Source organism: Ornithodoros turicata, chromosome 5 (assembly GCF_037126465.1).
Source record: "Ornithodoros turicata isolate Travis chromosome 5, ASM3712646v1, whole genome shotgun sequence".
NCBI classification, from domain to species: domain Eukaryota; kingdom Metazoa; phylum Arthropoda; class Arachnida; order Ixodida; family Argasidae; genus Ornithodoros; species Ornithodoros turicata.
The window spans coordinates 76,003,716-76,022,537 of NC_088205.1; the positions used below are offsets into that span (position 1 = coordinate 76,003,716).

Genomic DNA, 18,822 nt, shown 5'->3' on the forward strand with positions numbered 1-18,822 from the left:
TTTGCTGTCCTAAAGAAGTGAGGAGTCTGTTTAGAAACATAAACGCGTCTCTGGACCCCTGCGCAAATTTTTACCTCTATACGTGCTTCAACCGCGTCCGGTTCAACAAGACGAAGAAGCTGATCATGCGGGATATTTATGAGGGCGATATCATTCAGGGCGTCGGGTCGAGCAAGAACAACACAGCTGGTAATGCTTTGTCAGGATACTACAGATCCTGCTTGAATGGCATCCTTGACACAGACGTCCTCTGCGGTGAGATGACAATGGGAATCCTGGAGACGTTCGCCATTAGAGAGAAAATGGCCATCGACATGATAACGAAATTTTTTGTCATGATGGTCGGCTTGTACCATATAAATGGCGCCCTGCACTTTGTCGTTAAAGGAGACTTAACTGACATTGACGCGCACTACGACGCGGCCTTTGCGTTGTTTACGAAGAGGCCAGGTTGTCTGGATCACATAGTGGCGACGTACAATAGCCGTCTGAAAACGTCCATAACCGTCGACGAGCTTCTGAAATTCGAAAAAGAGGGATTACCAATACCTCCTTCCACAGGAAGAACTACTGATTCCGGGTAACTCGTCAGCGTGATCTTTAGTTTTTTCGAGGTAGAATGGCGGAACCTGGCCCGTGCAGTAGCAGCGCCAACTAGGTGGATGAGGTACCCAGGAAAAGAGTACCTCTTCAAACTCTTCCTAGCCATCCATGCCCGGCAGCCACTCAGCATGGCATACGTCGTATCGTCCTTCGTGTACAACGCCTACATAAAGGTTACGCGAGATTCAAACTTCGCCAGGAACCTCAGTGGCCTCGAGATCTCTGGGATCTGCCAAGAGGAATTGGATCGCGCCAACAACCTCTGGGAAACCCTCTATGCTCAGGCTCTGGCAAGCACCGAGAGAGACGCCGAGTTCCATGCTATCTTCGACCAACTCCTCGACCATGTTTCAAAGGTTGCTATTGCCAGTAACATCTTCAATGGTCAGGATGTCCCTGCTGTTAAGTCGAGGCTCCAAAGGCTCAAACTTCTACTTCCGTCTGACCTGGCAATTCCAACTGTTAAAGTACCCGACATATCAGATCGAGAATTTGGCCTTAACTACTTCGAAGTTCGCAAATACGAGACTCTCATGATGAAAGTGAAGCTTGCGAAAACTTACGTGCTAACTTCGACCGTCGGATATTTTGATACCGTTCTGACGAGGAATAATTTCTCCGATTATCTGCCGGATACTACCGTGCATCTCGGTTTAACTCTAACAGTAGCAAGTTCCTCAACATGCCTGTGCTTGGTGTCCGTATGGCGAAAGCGATGTGGCGTTACCTGTTAACGTACGACGGTTGGAGCGATGAAGCATTGGAGAAGATCAGTAACTTTCAAACTTGCTTGAAGAATGTCGATGGCTACGGACTGGGACAGCCAATACGAAGAGAGGATGAAACAAGCGGATACGTTCTGGCTATCCAGTCTGTTTTGTCGGCGATGCGGTCTGCACCAGACTGGCACACTGTCAAGGAGGCATGGAATCTAATCAGGATGTCCGATGCTCAGCTGTTTTACTTGCGATACATGGACAGCATTTGTCTCGAATCAGGTCTCAACCAAAGTCACGTGAACAGTATCAATCTGCCTCTTAAATACATCCCGGATTTTGCATTGACCTTCCAGTGTCCTGCGGAATCTTCCATGGCATCTCCCGAAGAACTCCAAGGGCGATCATGCTGGACCAGTGCGGGTCTCTAGAGAGTGCATTTGGTAGAAGCCTCGATAAGCCTTCAAATAGAATGTTCACTTCTATTCTTTCTATATATTACAATTATGAGGATTTGGATGTTTGCATAAAACCTTTGATGGGATATCTGTTTGATCACACTGAATTTCGCCATAGCCAGGTATTTGCGCAAGTTGTAGCATGGCTAACGTCGAAAAGGATTATAATCTGTGTTCGTTGTCACAATGACATAAGCAACCTCAGGGGGTTTTCACAGCGGACTGCCTACTTCGGTTGTTCCAGGAAAAGAATCCAGTAAACCGTTCTTCGCGTGCTTCGAATTAGTCCAATACTTGTCCGCAATACTTGTCCGCAATACTTGTCCGCAATACTTGTCCGCAATACTTGTCCGCAATACTTGTCCGCAATACTTGTCCGCAATACTTGTCCGCAATACTTGTAGGCCGAGGCCTGTAGCGGTCACAGTAGGAAAACATCCCGGCATTGTTCATATTTGCAGAACTGCTCCAGCGAAGAGTATTTCAAGTGTGACGCGGTTTCTTGAGCTTAACCTGTATACGCCTCTATGCTTGTATGGTACGATCAGCTCTATAGTGCTAAGTAGGTCAAATCAGTGTGCGGCATCACAATGTCACCACAATTTTCCTGCATTATCTTTATCAGAGATAACGCAAGGACGCCGTTGTATGCACTGAGAAGTGCGTCAGGATTGGCTTCCAACGAAAGGAATCTTAACACCAAACTGCCCATGATTTCCAATCCCCCCCCCCCCCCCCCCCAAGATAGAAACACACATAAAGTTGTGGAAAAACGTCGAAAGTCGTGCTTTTATTTCAACGTTTCAAAATTACCGCGACTCCACATAGCACTACGCTTTTACTAGTTTTAGTTAGGCTTTACGCTTATTGTTAGTTTCAGGTAAACCTGTTATATTTCGTATTTACGTGCTAAACCAAGGAAGTCAATATAATTTGCGCTCTAATAGTGTTCGTCAATAAGTCTGTCGTACGAGTGAACATTTCGTTTCTTCCATTCCCCCCCCCCCCTCCCTTCGGAAACACACACACACAAAAACTTTTTGTTTCAGCAGTTGAGATAGCTGCTGGGAATTTTGTATCTATAACAATGCTGCGTCCTGCTGCATCCTGTGACATCATTCTGAACCGCGTAGGACATGGGTGTATTGTTTAGTGAAATTTAGTTTTAATTGTCGAAGAGTGCGGGATACAGTATGGTGCTGCAGCTTTTACGATGTATAAGCTGCAAGTTAAAGGTGATGCACAATATTCTCTCCCGCTGGCAGTGCATGGGCTCGGGTATCGGCAGCGGCAGCTGATTGCCGGGATTATCTTTGCGGGGAAACTAGGCATCGCTGAAATAATAAATTCAAGAAGTGGAGAACAAGGTGTACGGTGAGTGTTGTTCGGATTTAATACACGTGGATTTTATCCAGTGGATTTTTGGGGATTTTAATCCACACAATTTAATCCGGATTTTTTTATAGAGATTTCGTCCAGATGTCACGTGATGTTAACTCAACGTCACACGGAATACTCCCGCCTTATTTTGTTGTAGCGTTATCTGTTTACAAAAGCCCAGGTTAATTACATTCACTTTTAACTTGTTAACTTGACTTTTTGAACTTTTCAGATTTCACTTTTTCCCGTTTTCTCCTATACTTCTGCCCATTCAGGGAGAGGCTTTCTTCTGCTTCCTGGAGGCATGTTAACTGAAACACGACAGCTAGTCCAGAAGTGTAGCGTCTACACCATTCAGCCACGCGTGCATGGGACTCTGCCTTTCGGAAAACAATGGAAACTAATTCAATGTTACTGGGACAGGCAGTTTCATAAACCGAAACTATGAGATGTCATCCGAAATCAAGAAGAACAGCAAAACGCATTTGTTTTTACTCTGTGTCGCATTTCTAGGCTGGTCTGGATTCTCAAAAAATATAAAAAAATATCCGGGTTTTACCCAAAAATGCCCACTGGAGAGGATCTTTTTTAAAAATATCCGGATTTTTTTCAACCTTGTATACGGTTGTGGCAAACAGAGAAACTGTAGATGCTGGTGGTGGTGGTGATGCCGCTTGCCGTAGTCGGCAACCAGGCAGCGTCATTTCTATCACAGGGAAACTGTATAAGGGCAACTGGTGTAGGGAACTGAAGCTCCAATAATGCGTCCCATATCATCATGTGCTTGATCATGTTCATTGACACTCACTTTTCGAAGTACCAATAAAATTTGGAGACAGACAGATATCATAGCGTGGCTACGAGAAAAAAAAAGTGGTTGTGTGAACGAAACTTCACATTTTATGAAAGACAAAAACGAAAACCACATGAACGCGAAGTGGCTGCTGCTTTTTCTCACATATTGAGCGCTCTTGTTACGCCGAGAGGTGCAAAACGAAAAATGGGTGGAGAGGGTTGTCTTTTAATTTATTCGCTCCCTCGAATATCCAGTCAGGATTGGTTGAAGAAAATAAAGAGAACCTTCTCTCCGCGCTGAAATTGATTTTGCATAATGTTCCGGAGTTGCAACGGAAAGTGTCTCTTCATAAATAGCTGGGCCTTTAAATGATTTTCTGAGGAAAGCGCATACTCTCGCCCTTCTACTTTTCTTCGGTTTTCGTGCTCCCGGATAAATCATTGATTTATTGAGGGAAAGGGTGTTGTAAACGTAGCACTTTTTTTTTTCAGAGTGGAAGTGCTCACGCGAGATATGTATGCGAACATTCCAGGAGTGCTACTGCCAGTAGTTAGCCAATAAAAAATATGGTGTGCGTGGAAGAAAGGGCGCTGATTTCTCCCTTCGTAAAGTCCACGAAGTTTAGGTCGTAGAATTTAGTTTGGTGACTTCGATTAAATAGGGTTACGTTCGGCGATAACTTTCGAGAAGAGGTTTATTAACAATACCTGCCTTTAAAGGTTCACAGGTTATTGCAATAACAATTTTGCGCTATGGTCTACGTGTTGGCAGCTGCTGCTTCAACATGGCATATAGCACAAAATAAATAAAAAGAATAAATAAATAGAAACCTCTTCCATGTGGTATAATATTATTCGAATACAAGGAAAAAATAAATATGTAATGGACGCAAATTTTCAAGCGCCGAACTATGAAACGATAGACAGCATGAATTCATTTTTGCGAGATCTCTCTCAACTGTGACTGATATGTTTATATGATGAACTTTCAGTGTAGGCACGTTTCTGTTCACGGTCTTCGAGAGCACCTTTCCTACCGTTGGGATTCTAACCCGGATACCTCCCGGTCTCGACGTGACATGACCAGCACGCTAACCACTGAGTCACGCGAGCTGGTGAGGCAACGTGGACCTCACCTGCAATAATGATAATAGTCGCGATGTTGCACGCAAGGTTTGTCTGTCTAGTGTACAGCGACATGTTGCACGTGCCACAGGGTAGGACTGCGGATAATTTGGACCACCTAGGGTTCTTTTGACGTGCGCCGAAAATCTCCTACAGACGGTGCTGGAATCAATGTTTATCTCCGCCACATTGCTGCCGTCCTCGGCCGGGATCGACCCCGCGATCTTGAGCTCAGCAATCCAAACCTCACCTCGCCTGCCGTCGTCCATACCATGCTGAACACGCCGGTTCTCGTCCTCACCTGCAGTTGTTGTGGTACCTTATTTGAGAGCTGTCCAATGAGAGCGTTCGATGCGCACGAGGGGAACGAGAAAAGCAAAGGAGCTGCGCGAAAGGCTGACCTACTTTTATAGCTTATAGGCGACCATAAACACGGGCGGTTTGCATTGTTTTAGAGGGGAAGGGTAACGTTGGGTAGAGTGCAGTACAATGGGGGGGGGGGGGGGCGTTATAAAGAAAGGGAAATTACACAAAACTCCACGCTTTGCAATGGAATGGAAACAGAATAAATGAGAACATCTCCACCTAGCTTGGCACCAAAAGCGAAATCTGAATGTGCTAAAAACAAAGAGAGTCACAATCTGTCAGAGAGGTCCGTCGAGACGAGAAATTACACAACAAGGGTGCGCATGGCAGGTATGAGCTGATTTGCTGGCCAGCACCCAAGAACCTTTTCGGTGGAGTATGGCCGATTATGGCGCGAGTAGTGCGCGTTCTTAATCATGTTCTACCACTAGTGTTCTTCACCTGCAAAAAAGCTGCCATTGTTGCAAACTCCTTCCGAAACTGAGCGTATGAGAATTCCGTCTTGAGAAGCTCACGCAGTTGTACGCCACATCACGCGAACAGTTTCCAATTGGCGGCGTAATTAGATTTATGACGCTAGACGAATCCACTGCGCGCGTATATCTGCTACGTATCATATCGAATTAGGCGCCTCCTACAGTAAATATTAGCGCAGCTTAAAGGATCGCTTAATTCAACTGTAAAGCTTTGGTACAAATGCCATGCATGGTACGTGTTGCGTGTGCTAGTTGGATGTGTGGTTGTCGCTATGCCTATACTGTGCGATACTATACGCCCAGCTATGTACAGGAGTCGTAACAGACCTCGAATTTTTTATTGAGCATGCTTAATTTGCGTATAGTTAATAATTTTGAATGTTAAAACTGTCAAATCCTTCAGCTACGTTCGAGGACCATCTAATATGTCCAAGATTAATTTGTGCGCTTCGCATAAACAACACATTCTTTGCGTGTGTTGTCATCAAGTAAGGAACAAGTACGGAAACATTCTTTGTGACTTCGCCATATAGTATACATATTCCTTATCCACGTGGTGAATTAGGTGCGTGCTTGTATTTACCGCAGCGTCAAAGTCGACCAAACTATGCAGGTTAGTATCCACGCCTCTGTGCCATATTTAGGGCCGGAGAATGCCAGGAAGGCAATCAGCTTAGAAATTCGAGGTCGTCAAGTCATTGACACGGATTCCTTTTGTGACGTGTATCTTCCTGCTGTTGAATGCAACGTTGTTCTGCCTTAATGTGGCTTCATTTTAAACAGCTTATAAACAGGTTGTACATGATCGATTTTCCAAGCTTACTTATGTCGGCAAAAGAAGAAGTTTTTTAATAAGATGGGGTGCTAGAACCTAACGCGTCGTGATTCGACTCGGCGGTTGAGGGGGCCGCCCTGTTAAACAAGTACACAGAATCACATTGAACCTGCCTAGAATCTACCTTGAATCAGCTTGAACTTTTAGATCTTCAACGATGCAATGTTAATTGCAGTGTGCGGGTTTGCTTACCGCGCTGTACTGACACACGCATGGTGATGGCGGTTGCGAAAGAGATCCCAATTGAGGTCCTGTATATGAGAGAAACTATCCGGCATCACGTGCGCTTGTTGGTCCACCATCGCCGTAATCCTCTGGTCAGAAAGATCTATAAGCGAAGAAACAGCAAAGTCTACGTATGTGTCCGTGAAGCGCATCAACACCTCCCTCGTTTCACAATGCAGCATGTAGTTTCATCCCTACCTCCATGGACACTCCCAACACCGGCAATCGCGACCTCTGTCCTCGGGATCAAGAGCAAGAAAAAAGAAGCCTCAGTTTCTGTTTTGAGGCAAGCGACACTAGAAATGATGGACGCTGTATACAGAACTCACTTTGCTGTCTTTACCGATGGGTGTTCCGCTGAAGAAGGTTCATCCTTCGCTTTGCCGTACCAGAAGGGTCCCTGTCATGCGGGTGCACGTCATCCACCTGTGCGGAGCTCTACGCTATTCTCTTCTTCATGAAAAAGCTATCTGAGTGTCACTTTCCGCCCCGCTCCTGGGTGATCTATACTGATTCTAAAGCAGCCCTACAGTGTATTGGAAGCAGGGATTTATTTATTTATTTATTTATTTATTCAAACTACCCTACTTCTCCACTTACTGTGGAATTGCGTAGGGGAGAGGGAAATACAGCTGATACAAAAATGTCAATCACTATATCTAGCTAACAGAAACTCAGTGCTTTCTAAGTATCAGGAAGATTCAGACATAAATAAACAAAGCTCCATTGAGAACCTGTTTCTACTGTTGGTGGCAACTAGGTCCCGTGGAAGGCCATTCCATTCTGATATGGTTCGCACGAAAAATGAATCCTTAAAGACCGACGACCGGTGGCGATACGGCTCGACCTTGCATGCGTGATCCAGCCGTTCCGATATAAAATGGGGACTTCGCAAATAATCGTATCGGCTAACACCCGTGTATCCATAGTATATGTCGAAAAAAAGTTTCAAACGAGACGCCTTGCGGCGATTTTCCAGTGATGTCCAGCCCAAGGCTGCTTTTAAATCTGCTGATCTGACATACTGAGAGTAATTGTTCATGACAAACCTTGCAGCTTGATTTTGTACCCTTTCTATTTTCTTCCGAAGACCAATACCAGATGGGTCCCATACTGCGCTAGAATATTCCAAGATCGGGCGAACATACGACTCGTAAACTATTATCTTGATCTCTTTAGGAGCTGATCTAAAATTTCGTCGCAGGAATCCAAGTGTTTTAGTAGCTTTACTAACAGTCCGTTCGATATGTTTATCCCACTTTAAATTCCTGCTCAGCGTGATGCCTAAATACTTGTAGTCTTCTACAGTTTGAAGGACTGTGTTGTTTAGATTATATGTTAAAGTATGTATATTCGAAGAAAACGCGATAGACTGACATTTAGAGATGTTTAGTGCCATGCCCCATTCTCTGCACCAGGTCTCGATTTTGACCAGGTCTCTCTGTAGGATATTAATGTCATCTGCTGAGTGGATTGCCCGATATACTACACAATCGTCAGCAAATAACCTGATGCAAGAATCCACGACTTTGGGAAGGTCATTTATATATATCAGGAACATTAGTGGGCCCAATACTGATCCCTGTGGGACACCAGATGTTACATCAACTACTTTTGAAACTGCACCATTTATCACCACAGATTGCTTCCTATCTTTAAAATAGTCATTGAGCCAATTCAATACCACAGGGTCCAATTTCAAGAACTGTAACTTGTGAAGCATTAAGTTATGATTGACAGTGTCAAATGCCTTTCTGAAGTCGAGGAAAATGCAGTCAGTTCGGATCTGATTATCGAAATTGCGTGCAAGATCATGATAAAAGCAGACAAGCTGAGTTGTACATGACAAGTTTTTCCGAAATCCGTGCTGTGATGGAAAGAAAAAATTATTTAGAGATAAGTGAGACACTATATTTGAACAAACAACGTGCTCTAAGATTTTGCCACAAATGCATAGGAGTGAAACAGGTCTGTAGTTTTCAACGTGAGTTTTATCACCTGCCTTAAAGATCGGAACGACGTTCGCAAACTTCCATTCCTTCGGGACCTTAGCCGTCTCCAACGAGCGTTTGTAGATCACATAAAGATATTCCACAATAACACTGGAGCATGCCTTTAACACAATAGAAGATATACCATCAGGTCCCGGACTTTTTTGGGTGTTTAGATTTCGAATCTGAATTAATATCCCATTTTTTGATAAGCTAAGGCTGTCCATGTAGTAGTCTAACGGCACAACATACATTGGTTTGCGTGTAGCAGCATGACACGAAAACACAGATTTAAAATAATTATTTAAAACGTCACACTTGTCCACATCATTTGTTACAAATTCACTAGCAACCTTAATCGCTGGGATACCTGTAGGGACCTTATTCATCGACTTCACATATTTCCAAAGTTCCTTTGTATTGCCGCGAAGTCTGAGCTTTAGTTTGGAAGAATATGCTCGCTTTTCTAACCTGATAGACTGTCGAATGAGTCTTGATAATAGCTCTATTCTATCGTACCTTGACGGGGTTTTATTCTTGACATAAGCGGAAAATATAATAAGCGGATAATAAGCATAAGCGGATATTCGGGGCTCCTTGCCATCAATCGCTGCTGACATGCTGCGACTTTACAAGCGACTGCACGAACAGGGACACCTTCTGGTTTTACAGTGGATCCCTGGCTACATCGGTATACGTGGTAACGAAGACGCAGACTTAATAGCGGCAGAAGCCCACCGCCGTCGACATACGATCCCCATCATATTGCCAAAAGAGAATAGACGATTTTACCTGTCGGCGCTTGCATCAGTAAAGGCCGCCCATCAATGGCGTCAAGATATACCGGATGTATCCCTCCTCCACTCAGTAGATCCCACACTGTCCTTCATGATGCCGTCTACCCTTCGTCGGACCATTACGTCTATCGTCCGTCGTCTTCGTTTGAACGTCGCATTCGCCCCAGACTTAGTAACACAATGCTATGCCCTTGCTGTAATACTCCAAGTACTGTACAGCACATTCTTATCGACTGTCAGAAGTATTTCACTGAGCAACGCGTCCTCCAGCGCCAACTTGAAGCCACTGGGTCACCTTCACTTGCCCTACCTCAACTGCTTGGGCCTTCGCGTTCAATCCTGCGCATCATCTACGAGCTCTTAAGGGCCTCATCACCTTCTTAGCAGCAATAGGGCTCCTGCGTGAACTCTGAACATTCATCATCAATCACCATGTTCTCCCTCTCATGCAATGGGGTTGGGTGCCGCCTCAGCGACCCAAATATCCCACTAAATCATCATTACTTATTTATTGTTGTTGCTTCTGCTGTTATCAAAATTGCTTGGCCCTTGGCCGAATCCAACCCAGCAATGCCCTGCCCTCAAAGTTCTTTTGCCCTCTTTGGACACAATTCGACGCTTATTGTGAAGGGGCTCATTATTTCATTCCCCACATCACCACCAGCAATGGGGTAGAGTATCGCCCCTAGCGATGAAACCCCTCATTTATCATCTTTAGATAAAGTTGTTGCTGTTGCTTTTGTTGTGAAAGTCTGAAGCGTTCGAAGGACCTCATTGCCTGGATGCAGTATTCGTCGTCCGAAGAAGAGAGCGCAGAATAGAAAAAGGATCTAGTATTGAGACGCAGGGCGCACGCTGTATTTGGCTGGGTCGTTCTTATGTTGTGCATTGTTGTGTTGTGCATTGTGTTATGTTGGGGGGGGGGGGGATATGTTTATTAAATATAAAGAAAGTGCATGTATTGTGCATTGTGCAAATGTATATCCCTGATTTTTATAAGAGGAGGAAAGTTTTTTGGAAAGATTCCACATTGTTCTGCACACCATAGAAATTAAGTGACGACAAAATGGTTGCGTTAGCTTGCAACTAGCCGAACTATTTGTGTGGGTCGTTTTATGAGAAACCTTTGCTGAAGAAGACGTCACCAAAAGGGGACGTGTCCAAAGGGGACTACCACTATAGGTAGCTCTCCTGCTTGATGACAATACACACGTCACCTTTGATGATCGGAAGGGGCGGCACACCTCTCCCCAACTTTATCCGCGTCCTGGATGCTCTGGTTCAGTGTGAGTACCCAGGTGTGAGACGTGTGTGTCGCCGGTGCAAACAGGAAGGCCATTTTCGGTCTGTCTGCAAGGTGCCCTTCTGTGTACGTTGTTCGTCTTTCGGACATACGACCGACGAGTGCGGCTCCCGATGTCGCCGCTGCCGTAGCAAGCATGCACAGGGCCCTTGCCCTGCTCCGACCTCCTATGCAAGTGTCACCAAGGAGGATTTTCCTGTGCTGCCGCCTGCCAGGCAGACCGTCGACGTGCCTCCAGCTTCGTTGATGGCCCCGCCCGTCCCACTCGAGGGGCAGTCGGAGGGACAGCAGGGCTCTCCACCATTGGCTGTTGGTGGTGCTGGCTCTTCATCGAACGAGCTCCCCGAGTTGTCGCGTCCTGCCGACGTACCCGCCACCACTGTAGCTTCGCCATCAACCGTCTCTGACAAAGATGTGCTGTCTACGTCGGCTCCTCCCAGCATCATCACCATCATGGATCCATCGTTACCTCCTTCAGACTCCTGCAACGACCAGCTGATGTCAGGGAGTTCAACGGCTGATGGAGGTGCACGAAGCCCCAGCCACAAACCTCGCCGCAGGTCTAAGAGGAAGAAACTAATTACATCTCAGGTGCGGGAGCTTTTTGGCTCCGATATAGACAGTTCTTCAGACTCTTTAGTAAGCTAATTGATCCCAACTTCTTGCAATTATGTTTGGCGGATCTCTGCTATTCTTCCTGTTCCTCAACATGCGGGTTACAATTGCCACGTTAAACGTCAACGGTCTTCGCAGTGTTGAGAAGCAGGGCGATGTAGTTGCTTTCGGGAGACGTATGGGCGCTGACATCTTGCTGTTACAAGAGACGCACTTTTATTCCGCGCGAGACGTCCCTTTGTTTAGGTCCCGTTTCAACGTCCACATCTATGCTAGTCTTGGATCTGCAAACTCCAGCGGGGTTGCGGTTGTTGTTTTCAACTGTGTGCTTCTCCACAGGTTTTTTTGTACATATGATGCAGATGGTCGTTTGTTGTGCTTTGATTTCTTTGTAGGAGACACGAAGTATCGCGTTGTGAATCTTTATGCACCTGCTACACCCGGCCTTAGCAATGCTTTCTTTGCCTCTATTAATCTAAGTTTATTTTCCGTTGGCAACCTTATTGTCGCGGGGGACTTCAACTGTGTAGAAAACTCTCAGGTTGATGTGATAGGTCGAGGCCAGGGACGCTCAGTTTGGAACACGCGCGAACTTAGCAATATTGTTGGCCAGTTGAACCTTGTAGATGCCTTTCGCGTCGTTCATGGACCGCAGCTCGTAAGTGTGACGTGGCAGCGTGGAGCATCTGGATCGCGCCTGGATCGCATCTATGTGCAAGGCAGCTTGCAAGATAAGATCCTCTTTGCAGTCACCACGAGATTGCTTCCACAGATCGTTACAAATTTGATCACCGTGCGGTTCTCTTGTCCGTTGACCTTGCCCATCCACCTGCGTTGCACCGCCCCTTTTGGCGCTACCCCTGTCACACGGGCATTTCGATCCTTCTCGAATCCGATCTGCATCGAACTTCCCGAGCACGCTCGAGTTTTGACGCTGCTTCACGGCCACTTTCAATGCGCATTGAATGGTTGACTTGTGCAAATGAATAAACGGGACTCATTAATTTCGCGTTTCCTATATAACAGCGATATTAGTGGTAATTTATCGTATACCGATGTAAGCACCATTTGTAGCTTCGCGCGCATGTCCGTCTTAAGTTATGACAGTTCACCGGGGTCGAGGATGCAAATGGCGGCCGTCGAGCTGTCTTGAAATTCTCAATCCTGTTATGGGAACTGTCTTGAGTCAAGCAGGATCAAAGTTCGATCCTGCTTGGAAGCGGCCGTGTAGCACCATCCGATCTGCATTGGGTTCAAGCAGGTTCGGTCGAGCAGGATCGAAAATGCCCGTGTGACAGGGGTATTAGATACGACATTGCTTCACGACGAAGATGCTGTTGCCGCTGTTCGCGCTTTGCTTGCTGTTCCGAGGACGCCTTCGTTACGTTTCTGGCAGAGCTGTAAATACGAGCTGCGCAGGCTTTTTGTTGTCTGGGGGAAAGCGGCGTTCCCGAGAGAGGACACAGAAGTTCAACCGCCTGTGTGACAAGATTCGGGTGGTACGTAGAGGCGGCAGCTTGTCTATGCAGTCGGCTGAGTACTTGGACAGTGTGATCGTGAAGCGTAATCTTCTGCTCTACTCCTCTTGCCCCGTTGCGCGCTCAGAGAGGGTGCGCAGTCGTTCAGTTTCGGGGATTGGCATGTACCGCTTCCTCGAACAATGTCAGCAGCGCATCGGCACGGTTCTCTCGTCGTGCCAGTTGCCGGACGGTTCCGTGTCGAGTGACCCGGCGATAGTTTTTCGGACTTTTAATGACTTTTACTCACGGAATCTGTCCGCAGAATGCCCCCCGTGCAACCCGGACGACCCTTTTTTTGATATCCTCCCTCGCTTATCACTCGAGGATCAGGTTTCGCTGCGTGCTCTCATAACAGTTGAGGAGCTGGACCATGCCTTACGGCAGATGCATCGTGGAGCAGCCCCAGGTCCAGATGGATTGCCTATCGAGTTCTACCGTACCTTTTGGCCAGTACTCCGCCATTACTTCGTAGCACTTTTTCAGTCGATCATGACTTGCCTCAGAGTTCCGACCTTCTTTGCCTTTGGTCGAGTTATTCTTGTTCCCAAGCCGGGAGGGGACCCATTGCTGCAGAGTTCCTGGCGCCCGATAACACTGCTCAACACCGATTACAAGCTTTTTATGTCAGTGTTGAATAACCGTCTACGTGAAGTAGCCGGTTCACGTGCTACGTGACGTAGCCGGTAACGATCATCCATGAAGCCCAAAGCTGTTCTGTGCCGGGCCGCGGGATGTACCCTGCCTTGTCTCTCATTCGTAACCTATTGCACTACAGCAGCACGAATGGCGTCAACGGCGGTGTTCTCTCTTTGGATCAGAGGAAAGCCTTTGACAGAGTGGTTCATTCTTTTCTGTTTTGCTTGCTCTTTCGGTATGGCTTTCCTCAAGAGTTCCTTTCTGCGGTGACCAACATCTACCGCTCTCAAACAAGCAGCATTGTGTTCAACGGGCGTGAGGGTCCGCCTTTTAGAGTTGAATGCGGTGTACGCAAAGGGTGCCCCATGTTGCCTTTGCTGTTTGCGTTGACGCTTGATGGGTTTATTCGGCACATTATTGCGCGTCGGGGCATCCAGGGCTTCCCAGTACCAGGCAGCACTAGTGTTAAGGTTTCCGCGTATGCGGACGACATTACTTTGTTTCTGAGGGACGAGGTGTCCCTACGAAATGTATGGGAGATTTTTCAGCAATACTCTTCTATCTCCGGTGCTCAGCTGAATGTTTCGAAGAGCAAATTCCTACCTGTAGGCTTGTTTGTCCTGCCTCCTGGGTTTACATTCACGGCATGTACCGCTTTGCGCATCCTTGGTGTGCTGTTTGACAAACGTGGTGTGCTCCTTGCAAATTGGGAACGCGTCCTTTCATCGGTCAAGGCCACCATCTTGTCCGCGGTGCTTTTTTTTTTACTTTTTGGGAGCGCAGCTATTTCGTCCGTGCAATTATGTGCCCCCGTTTGTGGCACCTGAGTCAGGTTTTACCGCCGCCTCCTACCGTGGACACGCGGCTCAACTCGGCCCTGTTCTCCTTCTTCTGGTCAGGGAAGGTTGCTGTTATTAACCGCCCCACTCTGCGGCTTCCAGTCTCTATGGGGGGCTGGAGCATCCCTGATCTCTCTGTCGTCTGCAAGTGCGTTGCCCTCAAGATCCTGGTGGGGGTACTGCGGGACACCAACTGTGCAGCCAACCGTCTGGCGGCCTACTACTGTTCGATGCAGACCTGGTTTTTGCCGGATGTCCCTCCCCTAAGGGGTCGTGTGCGGGCTGAACGGCCTCTGCAGTTGCACGCATCTTTAGTGGAGTTGTACCGGCGTGTTTCGCCTCTTCTGCGCGACCAGGACATTTTGGAGGTGGCGGCTGTTCGCATCTCTGAACGCCTCGCGTTGGCTGATGAGATGGCCAGCGCCCGTCTTCAAGGCCTGCGTCTCCCCTTCCGCAGTCGGCTGCTGAGCGACCTTCCTGGCTCCTCTCAGGATTTTATCTGGCAAGCCTGGTGGGACGTTCTCCCTTCCCTCGATAGGTTACGTCACTTCGGTATGGTGCAGAATTCCACATGTTGTTCCTGCGTCCGAACCGAGAGTGTCCAACACGTCTTTTACGATTGTCGCGTGTCACGTGTCTTTTGGGCCAGGGTTTCACGCTGCTTCTCCTTGCACTGCCCCATGCAGTGGGGAGCACTCCGCGTGCCTCCTCGCTCTCCTACGCATCGCTTCTGCCGCATTGTTACCTTCTTGGGCTTTGAGACGCTTTGGAAAGCTCGCACTCGTGCTCTGCTCCGACGCGGGAGGTTTTTACCGATCTTAGCGGCGGTCGCGTCCCTGCGATCTACACCCAGGTCTTTCCTTAGTTCTGAGATGCACCACATGTCCTCTGACGCTTTTCTTCAGACTTGGTATGCGGAAGCTGTTTTCTGTGTGCGAAAGGGTCTGGTGGTGTTCCCACATCGGTAATATCGCCCTAGCCTTTATGCGCGCGCAGGTGGTATTGAAATACTTTGCCGTACTAATACTTAGTATTTTTCGTACATCACTAATTTTCTGCATAGACGATACAGTTTTTTGTACATACACCATGTTGTTTTTATCGGTGACATCTGTGCATCCCTTCTGTTTGTGTGCACTTTTATGTAATTGTATGTGTTCACTAGTTGCGTGTGTGTACATATGTGTGGGTGTACATACATTACATGTATGTACTGTGTGCTGTGCTTTGACCACTCGAACTTTGTATATTGTATATAAGATAGTGTCATGTGTCGCTGCAACTTCGTCATTGTACCTTTTCTCTCATTTCTTCACCTCCATTCACCTCATCTTACATATATCTTGTAAGTAGTCCCATGGCGTATTGTTAGTAACATCACTGCATCCTGTAAAGATCACCTGTGCACCTGTGTGTAAATAAATTTTTCTTATTTCCGGATAAGTTCCCATGAGCCCTTGCGTGCCACAGGTGGTGCTTTATTTTTGAAGCGTGGTGTGGGCAAGCTTACGCTTGTCCCATCCAATACGAGGTCTGAGGTCCTTGTGACTGGTCTTCCGCCCCGATGCCAATACACAGTTCGTGTTATCAGTCTGTCGCCTCCGCGAGAGTTACGTGGACGCTGATCTTTCTACACGGTCAGTGAGGCTGTTCTATGTGTCCCTGCTGGGCTTACTTCCGGCACCCACGGGTGCACCGGAGCTATCAGTTCCGCGTCAGGTCGCATGGCGCTACGCTACTGCAGGATGGTTGGACTCTCGCCGTGCAAGTTTGCAGTGAGGACTTGCGCACGATGTCCTGCCACTCAGGGATCGTTTGCATCGCTATGGTCTCACCTCACCTCGTTGTCCTTTCTGCTCTAGCCATGAAACTGCGCAGCACGCTTTTCACGAGTGTCTCGTTCCCGACGTTTTATGGCACAGAGTTGAGGAGCTGTACGGAGTTCCACAGATTCGTTGGAGCCCCATTCAAACGCTCCTTCAAGACCCCCCCCCCCCCCCCCCCCCGTTCCAGTCCAGGATAAACGGCAGCTCATTGCCTGAGCCGTAGAGATGATGAACTACCAAGTGTGGACAGCGCGCTGCCTAGCGGTACACGGCGGTCGCGCTCGGGGGCCGTCACACGTTCTAAGCCTCGTTCGAGCGGGTGTTCGCAGAGTTCTACGCAGGGAGAGAGCAGTGCTTGGTGCTGTGGATTTCGGTAGACGCTGGCTAACTTCGTCTCTGCTCTTCGAAGAAACGCGTGGAAGGTACGTTGTCCACTACTAAGCATTACCTTCCTTCGTGCTGTTATCCCGTACGCAAGTCTCCGCAGTCTTGGTCTGTTGCATGGCGACAAGCACGAACAGCAATCCTTAACGTGACATGATATATCACAGGCAGGAGTTGGTATTGCACTAATTCTAGTTTTAGTCCTAGTTTGTTGAGCTTGTTATATGGGAGCCAGTCCTTGTGACTGGACTTCCGCCTCGATGCCAATGCACGCGGGTGGATGGATGGTAGATGGACGGATGAATGGTGTGGATTTCACGCTGTCGACGAGTGCACGCGCAGCAGAGCTGCCGTAGTTGATAAATGTAGCGCCGATATCCTGCTAGGTGATGACGGAGGGTACCCAGTTCAGTCGCAGAGTAAGCACGGGGTTCGGTGCCTCAAGCTCCAGGCATGCCTTTCCCTTGACAGTCATCGACCTGCTGGACGTGAAGTGGGACTTCGCCGCGGCGGCGTTAGACTCTAGGAGCTACACGTGACACGTGGTTATATTGGAATTGACCAAGATCTGCCACGTCGGTGACCAGGAGGACTGGATGAAGGGCGACCTTGAAGTGGGCCACGGTGTACGGTCTCCCGGTCACGTCACCATGTAATACAGTTCAGAAGCTGAAGGCCAGAGATGGGGGAAACGTGGCAGAAGGCTTCTGTAATCGGTAGGCACGGGCATTGCAGTTGGGAGAATACTGGAGCGGGGTACAGAGACAGAATCTTTTGGTAACCTGGTCTTGGACCATTATAATTGCGGAGCTCAAGGAGTTCTTACGGTTTGAGGTTCTGGGGCGAATACGGAGTAGTGCTGTTGTCCACCGTAGCCGCCATTTTCCTGTCTTAGGATTGGTCGCTTCTCTTTGTTGTGCGGTGGGGGGCATTTCACTCGGGAGTTGCACGTTGTGGACCCCATTGCGTTTTCCTCGAAGTGGGTGGCAGGAAACGAGTTCACTGTGCAAAACACGTTAATTTTTTTTTTCACAATGCGCGCTCGCCTGTGATGGATTTTTCAAAACTACTACAGCTATGTTTGAATTATCCTAAAACGTTTCTGTGTTCTTTCGTCTCAATAGTACTTTTGTTTGCAACGTATAGTTATTAGGGTTGTCACATTGAATATATGTCCACATCTTTGTATAATTTATTGAGCTTTGTACATTTCATTGTGCACTGTAAATATCATCAGATCACGCGTAAATTAATTTTCTGTATATATTGCGGCTACGCCTATGCCTGCTTGATGACAACACACACAATACATAACTATGTGACGTTATGTTGCGCTTCAGATAGCCCTGCTTTTGTATTTATCTTCTTTTCGTTTTTACCTGTACTAGTATCCTTTCCATCACCTCGTTACCCTCTCGTGCTAGAACTCCCCTGCCAATTGTATATATGTGCCTGTGCCGTGTTCATATTATTGTAACCTGAAGAAGTGCAGTCTCGTACACGAAAATCTTATTTACCATGGGTAAATAAATAAGTTGCTCCTACCGTTTAATATCACTCTTTACTCACCACCGGCAACATGACATCGCCTATTTTTTTGCCTTCTTATCTTCTTATGTCACGACGCTAGGATATGCTCGCACTACCCTCGCACAGAATTACAACGCTGGCACTCTAGGCTCGTAAAGGGATCATTAATTAATTAAAGTTAATTTTGATACAGCTACCATATCAGACGCTACCGTTACTCCGATGACAAGAAAACAGTTGTGTGGTCGGCGCTCCTAAACGCAATACGGAAGAAGCGATGGTCCCGTCTAGTGCCCCAGTTGTGCGTCTGTTTAGCATTGGTAAGGGATGCTTTGACATAAAGCGGAGCACACTTACACAGAGACAAACCTAGAGGAGCAGCTGTTGCTCTAGTACAAACTG

General features: G+C 47.4%; 1 long non-coding RNA gene across 2 annotated transcripts in view; it reads left to right on the plus strand.

The window, feature by feature from the left end:
• LOC135394861 (uncharacterized) overlaps window positions 1-18,822 on the plus strand; it is a 251,215-nt gene that overhangs the window by 89,575 nt on the left and 142,818 nt on the right. The window contains exon 4 of one of the 2 annotated variants that reach the window (XR_010422974.1): window positions 3,043-3,151. The exons of the other annotated variant lie outside the window; for it this stretch is intronic. This is a non-coding gene — a long non-coding RNA (uncharacterized LOC135394861). The remainder of the gene's footprint in view (window positions 1-3,042; window positions 3,152-18,822) is intronic. 2 annotated transcript variants of the gene reach the window in all.